The sequence below is a fragment of the Phalacrocorax aristotelis genome, chromosome 16 (genome assembly GCF_949628215.1).
Source record: "Phalacrocorax aristotelis chromosome 16, bGulAri2.1, whole genome shotgun sequence".
Taxonomy (NCBI): Eukaryota; Metazoa; Chordata; class Aves; order Suliformes; family Phalacrocoracidae; genus Phalacrocorax; species Phalacrocorax aristotelis.
This window is the reverse complement of record NC_134291.1, coordinates 9,980,821-9,994,898: the sequence shown is the minus strand read 5'-3', so window position 1 is coordinate 9,994,898 and position 14,078 is coordinate 9,980,821. Positions and strand designations below refer to the sequence as shown.

General features: G+C 42.1%; 1 long non-coding RNA gene across 1 annotated transcript in view; it reads right to left on the bottom strand.

The window, feature by feature from the left end:
• Positions 1–956, bottom strand: part of LOC142065353 (uncharacterized) — a 106,139-nt gene extending 105,183 nt beyond the window's left edge. The window contains exon 1 of the long non-coding RNA XR_012663383.1: positions 630–956. This is a non-coding gene — a long non-coding RNA (uncharacterized LOC142065353). The remainder of the gene's footprint in view (positions 1–629) is intronic.
• Positions 957–14,078: the final 13,122 nt, after the last annotated feature.

The following is a 14,078-nucleotide window of genomic DNA, read 5'->3' as shown; positions in this document are numbered from 1 at the left end:
GTTCAAAAAGAGGCACTGAACTAATTACAAGGTATAAGATACACACGACAATATTTCTCCATGCCAGTGTCTGTCCAGTTTACCCAGCGAGGAATCAAATCCCTGTATTCTTGGCTGTAATATACTTTCTAGATTCATGGAGACTGGCAAATGACCCTTAGTGTGACTGGGAACTCTGTGCCTTTCCTCCAGCAGGCTCACACTGGACAGAGAACTAAGAGAAGTCACTTCTCTTTTTACCCTACTAAAACAAAATAACAACAACAGAAAAAAACCAAAACCAAAAAAACCACCTGCAACCAGAGAGAGAGAAACGCATCAACACTTCAGAGGAACCAAGATAGACAGAGCCTTCTTGTAACTGGGAGTTTTAAAATAAGAGTAGGAAGTCTAAGGCAGGGATGCTGACTTTAAATGTATACCTGGGGCACAGACAGGCGGAAAGGTGCCAGGAGTGGGAGGGACTTGCTGACTGGCATCTGTTAAACCCAGAGCTGCATCTTGAATTTGCTTTTCCTTTCTGAGCAGCAGCATTAAGAGGAAGTGCTGAGGGGTGGGGAAGAGAGCAAATGAGCAGCGAACTGTCACTCAGCCCAGGCAAACCCAGACCCCAGAATGAGCCTCATTACCGGATTTGTCTCCCCGGGACTGCTTGCCTTTCTCCAATGGCTGACCACAGCTCCTCCGACTTCATTCATCTGCTACAGATTACTTCAGCATAGTCCCAGAGCTAAAATGTATTAATAACTGAATTCCATAGTTACAAGTTTTTTCTAATCAACAAAACCCTGGCTCCAGGAAGTTTCCATCCTGTACATTTTCCAGGAGAAGTGGCATCGTGAATACTGCAAGCCCTGTTTTTAAAGGAAGCTTGGTTCCTTGCAGCCAGTAGCTGACCTTTCTTCAGTAACTATGCACTGGTTATGGGTGTCAAGTCCTTCTGCATACCCAGCTCACTGCTGCTCATCCAAAGGCCAATGGAGTGACCAAAAAAGCTTTCATCCCCTTTTTGCAGGCTTTGGCTCAGGCCATAGAGAAGCAGCCCTTTGCCCTAATGACTTGTGACACCTATTTCAGCTGCTTCTTGTACATCCGTGGCGTTACCCTTCCTCTCGCACAGCGCAGCCCTGCTGCTGCACTGGCTCCTGGGGAAGCAGAGTCAAATCCAAACAGTGCTGTTCTGAGATTAGTGCAGATGAAATACAGGTTTGCTTGTGTGTGCACTGCAGATCCAGGATTTGTTTAGAAAAATGACTCTGGTTTACTTCACATGTCCATCCCTATACACTCTTCTTCCAGTTGAGATAATTAATGTTCTTGAGAAAACATTGATTGGTCACTAATATTCATTCAGTCCCATAGAATGAAGCTCATTTTGGTTCTGAAGTCAGTCCTGTTCAAGTAAAGTGTTTGTTTGCATTTAAGGTCTTACTGGATGTTAAGATGAATCAAGGTGCTTGAGGCTGTCAAGTTGAAAGCTTAATATCTTCAAATTGCTGCCCAGGTTACTTTGAAATATTTATGTAATGTACCTTTCCTTTCTGGCAAATTACCATTAATGGGAAAGGAGCTTAGAATTACCTAATAGAAGCACCAAAGTCCCTTTAATGGAAACAATTATTCATTCTAACCTTTTTTATATATATTTTTTTTTTCCTGTAGTATCTTAAAAATACCTGCAATTCCAGCAAAATGTTTTATGTTAATCTAAACTCTGATTCCATCTTACTCATTTTTCTCAAAGCTGCTGCCTTGAGGAACCAGGCAAGGCAATAGATAAGCAGTGATTTCACTCTTCTGACTACGCGTTTGATGTGAAAAATCCTTTTGCTAATGTAGGCTGTTTTTAAAAAGCCTGAAACCACTTCAGTTGGAAAGCATACTATCATGGTCTGAATCCAAGACCTATTGAAGCCAAATGGAAAAATTCCAAAAACTGCTTCTCAAAAGGGTTAATAAGTCAACAGCAGATATTTTCATAAGGAGTTACTCAATTCTAAACAATTACCATAGTCAAAAAGGTCAACAGGCTTTCTCTTAGCTACCTAAAATACTCAATAACATGTTTATTCAAAGTTCAGATTTTTTAAAAACAGCATCCATTTGAAGAAAATAGCAAGCTTTCAGTGAAATAATGAAGAACAAAATATTTCCATGCTGAAATGCCTATACAATCCCCTCCTCAAGGGGCAAAGTCTCCTATTGAGACTCATTTAAGAGAGCTACAGGAAACTATGGAATCTGAATTACAACGAAGAGGAAGGGTGGTTTGGACTGTGCCAGCAAGCAGGACATTCATGAGATCTGGGTTAATTTCCCAATATTGCTGCAGACATCCCGCATGAGTGTGGGCGACTGCGTACCCTCTGCGCAGTTCCCACCTGTAACGCAGACTTACCACCGCCTCTCCCCTGCCCCAGCCCTCTTTAGACTTCTGCTTCTTTGGATCTAAGACTCCCTCAAAACATATCTGCACAATGGTTTTTAGCACAAAAAGGCTTCATTTTGGAGGGGGAAGTTGGCCGCCACTGTAATTCAAATAACAGCTGCTAAGCACAGTGCAAGTCATTGCCCTGCTGTGAGCAGTGCAAGAAAGCCAGAAGACAGCGGAGCTCTGCATGGCAATGGTTCTGCCGTGTATCAGCCCAAAGCAACACAATGATTTTTTTTTCTGATGTCCTTTAGGCAATTTTAGCAAGAGCCACCAATTTGTACTGTGGTCACAGAATAATTTTACCAGCAGCCAGGAGCAGTGAGGCAGCCCCAGTTCTGTGCGCCAACCAGCCCCACACCAGACTGGCACCACTGGCACCATGGCAGAGCACAGCAGAGACTGGGACCGGAGTGAGAAAAAGTCATCTCCTGCAGGAGTCTGGCAAGTAGCACATGGGTGACGCTGCGTGCAACACTAAATTGCATTCAGTTGATATTTCTGAGTCTCTGATCTGTGGGGTTATCGGTTTGCCCTGATGTAAGGCCTCATGTGCTATGGAAAGCTTATAAAATTGGTAGGTCCCAATAACAAGGTTGATGAAGCTACAGAGGAGATGTGGAAGCTGAGGGGACAAGTCTTTTATTTGCTGCCATGCATTGCACTTTTGACTGTTCTCTTAATATTCTGTCAGAGCATTAGATTGGGGCTTTTCTGATTCAGTCCAAAACAAAGAGGGAAAAGCTGCCTGTAAGTTACTTACAGCAATTTGCTGTTGCTGAGCTGGAGAATATTCAGAGAAATAAAGGATAAACTCTCGTCACTGAAGGGCTGCATGAGAGAAACATGGGAAATCCAGCTGTACGCTAAAAAGTTCCAGGTTCAAAACAAGCCCTTGCACACATGGATATGAAAGTTAGTATTATTGCCCTCTAGGACAGCAGAAGGAATGTGAAGATAGAAGAAAACAGAATAAAGTTGCTGGGGAAAACACTAAGTACTGCACCTATCACAGGCACACTGTAAATAATCAGGCAAAGAGCCAGCTCAATACATGCTCTACTTTCTTCCTTAAGCTGATTGCAGTGAATAGCAGGATGCTAAGATGATATTTTCCTATGAGAACAAAACAAAATAAAACCAACAAAAAATTGCACCCCTCCCTGGAACTGCTGCCTGTTTATAAAAAAACAAATCCATTAAGGCTCTTGGAGAAATGGACTGCTCTGGTCCCGTCAACAGTGAGCAGGAGTGAGATCTAAAAGCTATGTAGGACTCTGCAGTAGAACTGCAGCTCTTTCAGAGTCGAGTGCGAGTACTTACCTTCCCAGTTATTGGTTTCAAATCAATCTCATATGCCCTATATTTACCCATCTGTACTTGTGCTCTGGCCTCTCTCAGACAGCAGGAGAGGGACTTTTTTTTTTTTTTAAAATAGATGTCTAGACAGTTGTCTTCTCATCAGACAAAGTGATCACACAGGAAATTCAAAGGAAAATTGATGCGGGCTGCTACAAAATAGAGGTATTCAGGACAAGGATTGCAACTCTGTTCCCTGACAAGGCTCCCAACACGGGATGGGTGGCCCACTTGCAAACTCTAACCACCTCCCACCCCCATCACCCCTGGCTTTGCCCCCAGGATGAAAATAGTCAAAAGAATTGTTCAAGTCTCATCTAAGCTCCGGTGAAGCCAAGGAGAGATACCTCATGTAAATCACTGCGATGTCAGCAGGTACAACACCAAAGATCAAAATCACCCACACGGGTCTCAGGTCAGTACTAAAAGAAATAATCAAATGGAAGTAAGTGTAGTTTGCATCAGTTGGTAGTCAGTGAGTGGAAAACAGAGACTAAATTGAGCTTCTGCTCCTTCCCTCCTTTAAACATAGTGTGTACTAACAAAATAGATCTTTGAATCATGTTATGATTCATCGTAGCATAATACGAAGTATTACATTACCTATCTGGTTACATGGACAGGTGACACATGATCAGAGCAAAGTTTCAAGACCAAAGAAAGAATCCGGCTACGTCAATAAAGCAGACGTGAGCTCGATTCATTTATTTTCATAGTAACCATGCCTCCATATGAACTTATTAAGAAGAAGAATTTAGAAGTATTTTACATCTTTTTGGAGCTGCACTAACAAAATGAGAAGAGCTCTGATATGTATTTTATATTCTGGTTTTTCCCCTTCTGCCTCAGGATGTATTACAATCAGGATGGGCAAAAAACAAAAACTGTCACAGTTTTTCAGTGTATGAAATGGATGGATTTTTCAGTTTTTCTTTGCTCCTTTTTCAATTTATGTATTATGTAAAAATGTTGATGATATTTGCCTAAAATGGAATATATCTAAAGACGTTGATAACATTTTAAATAAAAAAATAAACTACAGTCAAAAAAAAACCACCATCCAGTTTTGAAGAAAAATGCATTTTAGTGAATTTTTTACTTTAGATAAAAGACCATTTCTCAATGAAAATCTTTCCCAATTAAAAAGTCTATTTTTCCTGTGTTCAAAGTGTTTATGTGTTATGCTTTCAAAATTATAAAAGCCACTTAGCAAACAAAAGGGGAAGGAATGAAGGAGAAAGAAGTTCGGATGGGAAATGGATGCCCTCCCTTTTAGAAACCGTACCAATTGATCTCAAGTTCTCAAGCCAATCTAATTTATAGGGATGGTCTTAAAGACATAAAATTTATCTTCAAACATAACCTTAGCTAACTATGGAGCACCTGCAATTAATAATTAAGCGCTTACATCCCGCAAGAAAGTCCTATTGTTTTAAGATGAACACCAAATTAATATGAACATTTTAAGGTAAAAATGATTATTGAGTTGCTGCCGTTACCCAAATGACAATATTTTAAGAGACTCTAGGAATAACTCTTCCAGAAGCAATTGCTTCATCTTCTATAAAGAGTAGTGCAAGGCATCCAGTAAGGCAGTATTCATATCAGAGCAGCTGAAACTCCCAAAGCAAACATGAAATGAGGATTGCTCGTCAGCCTTTTAATGGTCCCATAACATTTTTTCTTGCCTTTTTTGGTTTTCTAATAAGATACATAATTTTTTACTGCCAATAAAGTTTACTGGTATTTTCATGGCTAATGGTCACTCATGGTGGAAATCAGAGCCAGGGATTAAAGAGGATGCTATTTTTATAGTTCTGGCAGAAATTGCTTCTCCTCCACCCGAGGAAGTGAGCCGTGGCTGGCATGCTCTCCTGCAACAGGTACGGCCTGGATCTGGGGACACCACCAGAAAGCTTGGGGGGTGGGCTTAGGTTTGGGGTTGTTTTTTTTAACCATAGTGTGCCACACAGGGTGAAATCCACCCTTTTACCAAGAAACGTGCAAAAAAATTAGATACATATCATGTATGCTTTGTTTGGAGAGCTTAAAGGGGAGATGAGTGGCAGGCCAGATTCAATTTCATCTGTCTTGAGCCAAATCCAATTAATAAAAGAATTGCAAAGTCAGAGTAGGGGGCAGAAAATCCTCATTTCCTTGCAATAACTTTGAGAGGGGCAGGCAGGGCAGCAGCCCGGCATTCCTGCTGCCAGTCACACGGGTGCTCCACGTCAGGGGTGCCAATTATTTATTCATTAAAAAAATAAAGTAAAAAAGATTTCTGTTGGAAATGATCATGCTTGGAAGTCTCTCACTAAGCAGTGATGTGATCACACCTGTGCTCCCCTGTAGCTTTGGCATTTTTCTTTCCTTTTCTTTGTCGTATATTTGCTAAACTTTCTCTGCCTTTTGCAGCTGTGGCTGTTACCAATTCCTCAGCCAGCGAAGTCCTGCCTAGGGCACCGTCTTAGCAGCAGCAGCCACAAAAAAAAAAAAAGACAAAACCCATCCAGTTATCTCAGGAGAAGTATTAAATGATCTGATGTTTAACGAATTTGAAATATCAAGATTTGAAATACAAAACATATGGTCCTAACAGTGCATAAACCAAGGAATCGTGATCAAGCACTAAGGTAAGAAACTGCAAGCCGTATCCGAGTCCCGCCTGCCACCGCCTTGCCATGGGACAGAGCCCAGGCAGGGCTTTCTCCTCCGGTGCCTCAGTTTCCTTGGCGGGCACTAATGCTCGCCGTGCGCCTGGCCACGTGGGGAGTCTTGGTCAACATTGGGAGGCAGAGAGGAGCTGGGGTAGGAAATAGGTGGAATTCCTGAGCCCGTCGGAAAGGCTGGCGGCAGCAGTCCCACAGACTGCGTGGAAACAGGCGTGTTGCTTTGTTTACTTCAAGCTTTATTTTTTAAAGCACCGTGACAGCTCTGAGACTTGCTCTGCCTCAGACTAATCTATTTTCCCCTCAACACCTTGCAGCGAGCTGTCTGCCAGCTTCCCGTCCAGACCAGGGGTCAGAACCTCCCGCTGGGACGTACCCGGCTGCTGAGCGCTGGATGAGCCATACGGGAGCAGCAGGATCAGCACAATCTGACCCTCTGATATCAGCTCTCGATGTTCAGGAGCTCCCCAGTTCTCAGACTCAGTACTTGGCAGATTCCAAAACTCAACGCATATGCCTCCGAGAAGTCCCATGTCCTCTACGAGCAAGGCAGCAAGGCTTCGAGAAACCACAGCAGCTGAAATTAAATACTGCTTTGTTTGCTGGCACTTCACTTTCATACAGGTTTGAAACAAGAGGCTCCCATTTCTGCATGACTCTGTACAAAATAAACTCTAAGGCAGAACAATGAAAATCCTATTATGCAACAAGGATTCGTGAGCCTCCTATTAGTCTGGATTTATCTCCTGAGCATTTTACCAATATTTCTAACACTAGACATTTAAAAAGTCATGAGTCAGACTTCTTAAACTCACAAATTGGGACTTTTTTCAATATCTCAGTTGTGTTTTCAAGCTCCTTCAAAAACCACAAAAAGAAGGAACTTAGTGGCTTTTTTTATATGAAAGCTGAGTCTTAAGCAACATCTTAACTCTAGGTGCTGGGACTTTCCACATAACACTAATTAATGCAGCACTCATGATAAGATCCTGAGAACTGATCCTATAATTTTTGTAGGATAAACAATAATAAAATTAATCATTACTATAATTATAACTAGATGTGGAGCTTCGGATACCTCACAAAAAATCACTCATAAATGGGAGTCCTTAACTCCTCCCAAGTTTTGCTTAATCCCAGTTTGTTTTCTATTTAGATTGTAAACTTGCTGGGGCCAACTCTTTCTCTACTGTTTATACAGCATCTGGCACATGGGGATAGTGAACCTGTTTGGAACTTGTGAACATTGACATAAAACAAAAAATACCGGCGTGCGGGGAATTTTATTTTGCATCTCAAAATACAGACGGAAGTTCCCTGATGAGAACTATCGAGGAGTTATTGTGCATATTGTACTTTTGTTTTTCTTCCAGAAGCTTTCTTTTTCTGGAGCTTTTGGATTTATCAGAACACAGCCAAGACTAGATTCTCTCACTGCAAACAAACAGATCAAACAAAACAAATCTCTGCCATTTGGGATTTTAACGACAGCAAGCTAGAGAAATGTGCTTGAAGCAAAATAATTTTCTAGGTGTTTATAGCTCTTCTTGCACAGATGCCCCTATTTCAGGCAAAAAAAAAAAAGTTAAAAAATAGGATCTAACTTGTGACAGGGACCTCTAAGTATTAGCACAACACCAATTAAAACCAATAATGAGATAACTGAGCTTTGCTGGCATAGTGCAGTAGGTGGAAAGCTAATTATGTCATTAGAGGAGAAATTAGTAAGTAGATTTCAGCCGCAAGATGTTGGCAAAGGACTGGAAGGTGCGGAGCCCAGCACAGCCACGCACGCCAGCGCCGGAGGTCGAGGCCACGCTCCGAAGAGCACCAGAGCCAGCTGCCCTGCTTTTTCCAACACGTGTTGGCCCTCCTAGACACACCTCACCGTGAGACAGAAACAACAGGACAAATCCACCTTCTCTCCCCTAGCGATCTGGCTGGCCAGAACCAATCCTTCACAGGGGCCGAGATGTGGCACCACGAACTGTCTGTGGAGCACACACAGTTAACAGCTCAAGTTAACGTTTCAACTTGAAAGATCGTAACATTTCCCAGTGATGGGGACAATGCAGCAGCAGGGTTTGCTAATTAGGTCATTCTTTACTAGACATATTTGAGTGGTGTTTTGGGTTCCCTTAAAACTGCTGCCTAATGAAGTAATTCATAATTAGTATACTCTTGTCACTTAGAAAATCATTATTTCATATACAAGATTAACAAAATCTAAATTTATATTCAATATTTTTTCTTTAACAGCCATGTAGTCTCAAAGCAGCAAAGCTCACAGAGCAGCTCCCCACTCAAATTCAAAGTTATATACCAGTATAAAAGGTAGAAAAATAGGGCTGGCAGCTCACGTCATCAACATTCTCTGATACCGCAGCCCAAGAGGGATCAAGCCCAGGAGGGATCAGAGTAGGGAGGAAAATAAGTTAGTATCATTTAGGGGGCAGAAAAGCCTATGAATGAAGTAAGGAGCATGCCAGGCCCTCCTCCTAACTTTCTCAAGTCCTTAAATAAGAGGATCACAGCCCACATACTGCTGCTACTGATGACATCCAGGGAGAGTCTCTCCTCTGGCTCCTCTCAAAGCTTGGATTTCAGCTGGGAAAATTCAGAGCATTTCCATCCCTCTCCAATATACATCTGTGTTTGGTTTTTTGGGTTTGTTTTTTGCTTGGGTTTTGTTTGGTGGTTTGGGGTTTTTTTAATGCCTGTAAGACTGACTATGAGCAACCCTGTTCACATATTTTCTGAAAGAGAGCACAGTTTGTTTATCTGTCAGCTATAGGTGCCAGTGCTTAATGTATCTCGGGTGACAAGAAAATAAACGGACTTACTACACCATATTTAGATGCCCTTCCCATCCCTCACCAGTCTCCTAACGTGTTTGTCTCCCTTTTGCTCTCACAGAGGACTTGCAGCACACACAGGACTGTGCCCTCCTTGCCTGTATTTGCTCTGATGCTCAAAGGGTGTTTTTGAAGTATGGGATATTTTTTCAAGGACTTAACCATTTATCATCCCAAAGGAAAAAGTTCTCAGTGATTTCATGAGGATTGGCCCTTCATCAGCGACTGAAACAGCTTTTACAGACGGACCAGATTCTGTCACTTCAACCACTTCCTCACACAGAAGCAACAGAAGAATTTCATCAGATTTAAGGCCTGCAACGATTTTTCTTCCTGGCATAGGAACCAGTCTGAAGGGAGGTGAAGGTCCCCAAGGTGTATTTATGGAACAGCTCAGACTTTTTTCTGAGCATTTGATTCTTAGACCTCCAGCCTAAAGCCCAACAGAAGTGGTTTTTTTCTGCAATGAATTTTTACACATAAAATATGAAGAACCCTAAAAATGAAAATTCCAAGTCTGAAACCATCGTGTCGAACAACTGGCCCTGGCTGCAGGTTTGCACTGCACACTGCCCACGCATCGAGGCTCTCCTGTTTCGGTGCTTTTAGGGACTGGACCAAGCTGAGGAGCGCAGGACCTGCCCCAGCCCTCCTGACTCTCTGTGGCAGGGAGGGATGTCTGGAGCACTGTCAGAAATGCCTGCTGCAAGGATATTCAGCTAAAGGAGAATTAAATGTGGCAGAGACTCAATTATCTCCCATCCTTAAGGAAGTGTTGTAAAGGCCTGTTAGTCACATCCCTCTAGATTAAACTAGATTAAGCATTTAGACGTCCAGTCTTCCTTTATATAGATATAGGCAATATCTCTAGTATCAACCTACAGGCTAACACCAATGTGAACACAATAAAGGAAAAATGCTCTGAATGAGTTTTTGAAAGTTACTTACAAGAGCCAGGGTCCGGGGGGGAAGGAAGTTCAGCAAGCAAAGTTAATAAAAACATTCCCAAACTGTCAGCTTAATTAGCTTCAGCACAATATTTAATGTGGCTGAACAGCATGGGATGGTTTGGGAAACTTAGCATCAACTGCAGCAGGCATGCAGTGCCTCAGAGAGAAAGGGATGAAATCTCTTTCTGCTACACAGCAAACTTGCTGCGAAGAAACCTTTTGTTTGCTGGGAAACAGTATCTGGCTGCAGGATGAATCTGCTGCCCAGTTGTGGCCAGCGGAGGGGACTGAGGACAGCATTCACCCTTGACTGGCTGTTACACGAGAGTGCAGAGTCCTTTTTGGTCATGTCCCAGCATATTACACCAAGCGGAGCACTGGGGAGAGCCTAAGCAAGTCCTCCACCTTGAAAGGACTTCCAGTCTGGTAGGGGGAGATTCTTTGAAACAGAAGGGGGTCAAACCTGGGGCTCCCAGACTGTTGCTGAGCATCTTATCCAGTTAGTCACAGCCCAGAGCAAGTGCCAGCATTTCCTCTGCCTTGGGCAGCTTCACAAATCTTGCTTTCCACCCCCCACCCCACCCCCCGCCTTTAAGCACAACAGCCCCAAAATGAAACACCCTACGTGGGGTGAAGCAGTAAATGGAACATCTTGTTAGACACAAAGGAATTCAGGGGTTTTTTTCCTCTAACTTTTCGGTTGTCAAGCCAAAAAGTCACGCAGGTATACAGGGCATTAGTGAAATAAGATTATTAAAAAACTTGAGCTTTCAGCCTAACAAACTGGCACTATTATCCCAACCCTTGCAAACAGCATCAAGAGATCTTTAAATGGTGAAAACTCTGTTTTTGTAAAGGTAAGAACGTAATGCCATCGACCCAAGAATCAAACCAAAATTGCCCCCATCTATGCAGATTCCTAAGGAGACTTATGAGGATTGACTTTAAAGATCACTGCAAAACCAAAGCCTTTATCTTTTAAACTGGCCCCATTTCCTGAAGACATCCAGAAATGCTAAGCTCAAGCAATTTGTCATCTCTACAGTCATGTGAAAAATATGTAGAGAGAACCATTATATTAAAACCAAGATTAAAATGGCTGAAAACTTCTGCTGCAAGCATCTTCTGGTGGGGGGAGGGAAGCTATCATTGAACAGAAACACTAAATCCCTGCTAAAGTAAATCCGCAGCTACATTTATGCTTTTGCACCGTCTGAGGATCGTGGCCCCATAGTTGTTTCAAAGGAGGTCAAAGAACAAGTCTGAGAAGCTATGTACCAGTTTCCTAATAAGATTGCCTTGTCTCACATTTCTGCTGATTTCTTTCATACCTTCAAAGTTGTTACAGCAGCTCATAAAGAGAAAATAAAGATTAGACACAAGCCTTTGCCCTTGAGACCATCCCTGACCTCTGGTTTGCCATTTACATTTATTACAAAAGAGCCTGAAATGTTTTTGAGTCACAGAAAAGCATCTGATGGTTACAGAGGGTTTTGCACCAATAATGCTCTGCTCGCTGGGTTTCCTCAGACAGAACTTTGCAAGGATATTGAAACTCCCTCAGTCACAGGCAATAAACGCAACTATGCCAAAGTTGGGAGGAGGGGAAGGAGGGGGATGGTTCCTTGCACACCACTGTTCTCTTATCCATCTGGAATTAGGAAAGCACGCCTGGAAAGAAAAAGCCAACAGCTTTGGATAAGTCAGCCCAATTCCTCGGCTATGACATATTCATTGTATGCACGCGTGCGAGAGAGAACGCAAATAACTCATTTGTCTGTATTCAGCCATTATTTAAAATAGAATAAATTAAAAGATTGTCCATGGCAATAGCGCAAGACTTCTTTAAAGGATCTGCTAGCCGGCCTGATCTCGGCTGAGCCCCTGCCTGCAAGAACGGAAGCAGTCCTGAGTTCAAAATTGGATTTAAGAGGACTTGAGAGCATTCACATCTGGTAAAATTTGATCCCGGATCAGCGCTTCCTGCAGGCTTGTGCCATTGAAATCAATAGGAATTACACTGGAGACGTGTGGTTAGCTGGGAGTCACAGCAAAGAGAGGGCAAGAGGGAGCTGCCATGACGGGTGGGCTCCTGGAAAGAAGCATCCTCCCCTGCTTCCCTCCCTTCTAGCTTCAGTTTTCTTTATTAAACTCGCTATAATTTGTCCTTGCAGAATAGCTATAGCTTCCTTTTTATCTGCCACTCACAAACTGCCCATTGCTACCACATGCTGCACTACAGCCTAGAGGAGAAAGACAAACTGTTTCTCATGAGTGTTCATATATTCATTTCAATTCAATTTAAATGTGAGCTTCATTATGACCTTGTTAGCACCGCCTCTCCTGTTTACTTTCCATTAACATTCAGGCTGTCAAACTTTATTAGCACAAATGACCACAGAAATTGTGAGCTGCTTGAATTCTCGCAGTTTGAAACATATTTAGTGGGTGAAATTCAATCTGTCCAGTAGGCCAGGGGAGGTCTCTGCTGTGCCCCAGTCTTCTGCTGACTTGCAAATTTTGGAAGTGTTCGCAAGCAAAACGTGATGACAAGAATAAGTCTCTCTGAGTTAGGGAAAACAGAACCGACGCACGTGACTCCCAGGCAGCCAGCCACAGGTACGCTCCTTCTGGATTGTCACAGACTGAAGGAAACGGAAAGGGAAAGGAACTTATTTCCTCCCCACCACACACCCCAAATTAGAAAAAAAATACAAAATTAGGGAAACAAAGACCTCAAACCCAAGCAATATTCTACAAAGAGATAAAAAGTGGGGGGGAAAAGTCAACTAAATTATATGATTCGTGGAGCTCTACAATCCACACAGTATTTTGTATGCAGCCCACACTGTCACCTCTGTCTCAAGAGAAGATGACTTCTTTACTGAACTCACCCTTCCCTTTAGCCTTAGCTAGATTTCTTGTCCCCAGAAGAATATTATAACATATGGCTGACTTTTTCACATAATACCTAGTTCACAATCTCACACAAAAACTTCCACGATATATGTCATTTTGACATGGGTTTAAACTTGATAAACAGTGTAATACAATCTCCAGCTGTTTGAACAATTCTGGTCATAAACTGCCTTGCTGCACTGTCATCATGCTCATTTCTGCACTGAGCCTTTGTTCTCTCTTATTCCCTACATTGTTTCCCTTCCACTCTGAGACGTTTTGAAATAAAAATGCATAAATACAACGTTAAAATCAACATTCCCTTGGATCTTCTATCTCAATGCAAATAATAAAAAATAAAATTGAGGTTCTTAAAACTGCCCTTTTTTTTTTTTTTTTCAATCCAGTCAGGCCATTCTGAAATATTATGCATAACTTTTCAACAAATGCTTGTATAAAGCATTTCAAGAGTGGGAGAAAATCCAGAAAAATTAAACCCTTCTAATTTTTCAATTCAAAATATCCAGGTCAATATTTAGTTCACTTTTATTAAAAAAAAACCTAAAAGATCAAAAAGCTTGTAAACAAAACATTTTGTCTATTTATTATTTAAGGTGTCACAGAAAAAAGAAAATTGTTTTCTATCAATTGCAGTGTAGCCTGAAAGATCAGGAAAAAACTTCCCTTTTTGTGTGCCATCTAGTAAAATAAACTTAGCATCTAACAGTGAAGCAGATGTCGATCAGAAGAGGTTAATATCCACTGGCATGTTGTTTTCCAAGCCCCATTTCTGGAGGTTCCCTGCGCTGGTCGGTTATGAAATCCTATCTGCCTCTGCTCTAATGACACACAGTCCTGGCAGAAAACTCCTGCTCCGAATGTTCCTGTGATGGTTGAAAATCCTGGAGAATACATA